We start from the raw sequence: 5,131 nt of genomic DNA on the forward strand, positions 1-5,131 counted from the left end.
GTGCATAATTATGCAAAAAGTACAGACAAACCATTTGACGCAGTTCCTTTCAATACAAAATAGAACAGAGTAAAGCCTTTTTATGCCCATTCCCATTTTTCTAAAAGCGTTCTATGTCCCTGTCCCATTGACTAAGACAAGGAGCATTAATAAAAGATGGAAGACATTAAATCATAAACAAAAAATAGGCTTAGGAAAAAAAGACAAAGACAAGAGAAAGGAATGAAACAAATACAAAAGATGGGAAAATGCACAAATACAAAAAGGGCCATTGTGACAAAAAAAAACTTAAATACATGAGGTAAAGGCATAAATACAACAGCAGCAGTTTCAGGACTATGGTGTTGTACAAAGCAAATTACTTATACAGTTTTATAAAGTATAAATAATAAAAGGCATTAATGTAGTGAAGATTTGCAGTGACTGTGTGTGCTTACTGAGAAGGAACATGGCATTCTTGTACGTACACTCTCTCTCTCTGAACAGTAACATTTAAGTTGGAGATATTTAATTTCAGACCATAAAAATGCATCTTTTTTTGTTTGTTTCAAACATTTATGTATATAAGAAAATGATTGAATATATTACATTGACAAATGTAAGGGAATACAACAGGCAATCAACAGCATAAATACAAAACATTAACAATTATACAAAAGGGAAAAAAGGAGCATGAAGCAAGGGGCACAAAAAATAGGGACGTTTTAAAAAATTTTATTGGCACTTTTGTAAAGACAATATCTAAAAAACACATAAGAAATAATGAACAAAGGCCATCATTTAACAATCAAACTTAAATGAGGGATTCGAATAGGATACTAGGACAAATCAATATAAATGATGAAAAGGAACACGAAGGCTAAAATTAAGTGGCATAAAGACACTTTTAAACTATTCTGAGAAGCACTATACAACTACAATTGACTAAAACAAATAGGACAAAGGCATATTTACATGTAGTTTAAAGGGAAAGGTAACAGAGGTATGGAAGTATTAAGATTAAATGAATGCAAAGAATAGCAAACAAGCACAATATCATAACTGCAAATAGACCAGACAAAAAAATGGTCATAACACAAAATGAGTATTAAGAAGGGGGAAAGGGGCTGAAAGGGGCTTAAAATGGTACAAGTGGCCTAGCCATAAATACAAAAGCAAATGTCAAATCAATTTCATGACATTAATAAATTCTCTTTTTCAAAAAGTGCTCCTGTGCGTCAAGACCCACACAAGTCAAGTCCCGCACAAGTCAAACAAAAGTCAAGACCCACACAAGTCAAGACCCACACAAGTCAAACAAAAGTCAAGACCCACACAAGGTCAAGACCCACACAAGTTAAGACCCATACAAGTCAAGACTCACACAAGTCAAACACAAGTCAAGACCCACACAAGTCAAACAGGTCAAGATCCACAAGTCAAGACTCACACAAGTCAAGACTCACACAAGTCAAACAAGTCAAGACTCACACAAGTCAAACACAAGTCAAGATCCACATTTTAAGACTCACAAGTCAAGACCCACAAGTCAAACACAAGTCAAGATCAACACAAGTCAAACAAGTCAAGATCCACAAGTCAAGACTCACACAAGTCAAGCACAAGTCAAGAACCACACAAGTCAAGACCCACACAAGTCAAACAAGTCAAGATCCACAAGTCAAGACACACAAGTCAAAATCAACACAAGTCAAGACCCACTAGTCAAACAAGTCAAGATCCACAAGTCAAGATCCACACAAGTCAAGACCCACAAGTCAAACACAAGTCAAGACCCACAAGTCAAACAAGTCAAGATCCACAAGTCAAGATCAACAAGTCAAACAAAAGTCAAGACCCACACAAGTCAAACAAGTCAATACCCACACAAGTCAAGACCCAGTATAAAAGGAGGAAGTACAGACCAAACGGGGCGTTGTTTTAGCAGTGGTGCTCTCTGAGAAAGTGTGAGCCGTGGTGAAGAGGAAGTGGGGCCGACGAACGGTCGCAGTGCTGTGAGTTGGGAGAAAGAGCAGGCTGATTCAATGAGAAGGAGGTAACCACAGAACAGAATATCATTTGTGAGAGATCGTGAGTAGTCCAAATCAATTTCTATCCTCTTCTCTTGTGTCTGTGGGACCTCTTGATGTGAATGCCAGTTCAAAAGATGGGCGACAGCCATATACATGTGCATTTCCCACTGAGTGCTGAATTGTTCAGATGAAGTGATGTGATGCACTGTTTGCTGTGTGAAGTGTGAACCTAAAACTGCTGGATGTCCATTTCTTACTCGAGTTTATCACATTCTGACTGCATAAGAAGAGGCTAACACTGTTGTACTCCAGACCGTTGAGAGTATTTATCTGGCAGCCCGACTGCTTTGCAGTGAAACCTCCAGCCGTAAGTTCTCTGTCTGTCACTTAAAGAAGAGGATTACGTACCTGTATTCTCACCTGTCTGCTTTGCAGTGAAGCTCCCCCACTGTAAGCTCTGCGTCTGTTGGCCGTGCAAGTGAATTCAATTCAATTAAAGTTTATTTGAATAGCGTTTTCACAATACTTGTTTCAAAGCAGCTTTACAGAAAGTGCATTACAGAAAGGTACATGAAAAAATACATTCCGTTAATCATGTAATATTAAGGGCATAACATATCGCCAGCGTCGAGTTGTCTCTCTACAGGCATCGAGTCATCTCTTCACAGGCATTTCTCATCGCAGGTGTTGGGGCATCTGAAGTCTCCATGAGAGGCTGGATACAAACTGGAGCTGACGAACACCATTTTCTCGGGACAAGCGTCCCGAGATAACAGCAGAAAACAGATGGGAAATAATTAGCATAGCTGATGTTCACAATGATTTCCATTACACAGGAGATGATGTTAAAAACCACTCACAAACTCAACAACTCAAACTCTCCGCAAACCAACCATACACACCAACCCGTTTGACTAAGGTAATGCGTTTCAGTGGCAATGGATCCGTATGGCATACCACCTACCGCAATAACACAATATCTGCCCAACCACCCATCATTCACGCAATACACACAGGAAAGTAATGACTGTAAATGCTATGCAACCTATACAAGTAACCTACAGACTCTTCAAGTTTTATAGTATTAAATGCATTCGATCTGATTCAGAGGAATAAAAGGTAAGCAGTATATGAATGCTTGGCTAAAGAGATGCGTCTTTAGTCTAGTTTTAAACTTTGACAGCGAGTCAGAGCGTCAAACCATATCGGGAAGAATATTCCAGAGTTTGAGCGTAAAGAATTTAAGTTTGAGCCTAACTTTTATTTCTGGAATATTTACATTAATAAATAACTAATGTTAATTACAAGCAATTGTCAAGCAGAGTCGTTAATAATCCTTAAGCAAGAACTGACCACAGAGAAGTCATCTGAAAAAATTGTAAGTACCATTCAAATGCTTATGATTTAGGGCAGATTTGACTTAGTCGACCTAACCTGAGGATAAAAAATAATAATGTTAAAGGTGTTAAAATTAAAGCGCACACACACCGTAAAACATGGCGCCCAATGTGGGGCTTTAACTGTTCAATTCTGGCCAGTAATTGAACAGTTAAGTGCCTTCTAAATAGCATGTGCGTGGATATGCATAAGGATTAAAAATGTATTTTCTTTTTTTGGAAAGAAAAAGATACATCACCAAATAGAAGACGACTAGACAAACTTAGTCGAAAAAAAGATACTAATCTAGAAAAGATTATTTAACACCCAAAACGGGTTAGATGTGCACATAAGAAATAAGTTGAAGGGTGATTGAAAGTCTAATAAGTCTATTCCAAAGAGGCTAAGCTATGGCTGCAAAAGCCCAGGAAAAATCCAACATGACTTTTATACAACCATATACATGGGGTGATTCTCGTATATTAGGATGGCAAAAGATAGCCTTACAGGCAGAGACATCAGTCCAAGAGATGAAACCAGGAGAAACATTTCTTTCAAAGGAGCGACTTTGACTTACTAGTCATTAGGTGTGTAACGTCTTGGAGATGTCCGACAGAACAGCCGCTCCGATTCTGTTGAGGTGAAGCATAATAGAGCCTAGGTCTCTCCCAGAACAGATTCCAATTATTTACAAAGAACAATTTCTGTTCATTACACAATGACATTAATAATTCAATTATTGCAAATGATCTACTGAACCTTTCCTGTCCTTGTCTGTAAGAGGGAAGCGGTTCAGATACAATGATCGTTGTGTCAGGCGATGTGTTGCGTACCGTCTCGATCAGGCTCCTGTAGTCCTTCAGAACCTCAGCCTGATGTCGTTCGCTCCCACGTTCAGCACAACAGCTCCAACGCGCTCATCACCGTTCAGGATCTCAGGAACCTGTGCAGCAACATCAAGAACATGAGCACCAGGAAAGCAGGGAGTGCGCACCTTATCCTTACCTGAGGTAGCACGGATATGACGGATCATGGATGTGCCGATGATCACAGCGTTGTCGCGTTCCGACTCGCGAAGAGGGGAGAAGCGGTTCCGGGTCGAGATCTCGAAGACCGGGAGGGGCGGCAGAGAGGTTCTAGCTCTGGTCCTGGCTCGTGTCTTCCGGTGTGTGATCCATGGTGTTGTGTCGGTGTTGGAGTGAATGAAGCCAGAGATGATCGCGTCCTCCTGGGCAGAGAAACACATGGAGTAGACAAAGTCAGAGTCAAAGAGTAACTAACCACTGACTTGTGAGCATCGGTGTGTGATATTTCAAACGCTGACCGCCAATCCAGCAGCTCACAGGCAGTCGTCTCTCCACAGGCATCGAGTCGTCTCTCCACAGGCGTCGCTAAACAAGGAACAGAAACAGTTTCAATATAATGTTCCACACTAAGCATATCAATTAAGTTTGGACAACAAAGACTGTGATTTGGACTATGACTTACTATTTATTAGGTGTGTGCAAATAATCTACTGAACCTTTCCTGTCCTTGTCTGTACGTGGAAAGCGGTCCAGACACAATGATCATTGCTTCAGGCGATGTGTTGTGTACCGTCTCGATCAGGCTCCTGTGGACCTTCAGAACCTCAGCCTGATGTTGTTCGCTCCCACGTTCAGCACAACAGCTCCGACGCGCTCATCACCGTTCAGGATCTCGGGAACCTGTGCAGCAACATCAAGAACATGAGCACCAGGAAA

The 5,131-nt window shown here is 40.6% G+C and overlaps 1 long non-coding RNA gene across 1 annotated transcript; it reads right to left on the reverse strand.

Annotated features, from left to right (window-relative positions):
• Positions 1–4,228: 4,228 nt before the first annotated feature.
• Positions 4,229–4,866, reverse strand: LOC148969355 (uncharacterized). The gene is made up of 3 exons (XR_016149567.1): positions 4,714–4,866; positions 4,395–4,617; positions 4,229–4,332 (listed from the first exon to the last, which is right to left on the reverse strand). It is a non-coding gene; the product is annotated as an uncharacterized LOC148969355 (long non-coding RNA).
• Positions 4,867–5,131: the final 265 nt, after the last annotated feature.

Source organism: Pimephales promelas, chromosome 23 (genome assembly GCF_988280905.1).
Source record: "Pimephales promelas chromosome 23, fPimPro1.hap1.1, whole genome shotgun sequence".
In the NCBI taxonomy this organism is placed as follows: Eukaryota; Metazoa; Chordata; class Actinopteri; order Cypriniformes; family Leuciscidae; genus Pimephales; species Pimephales promelas.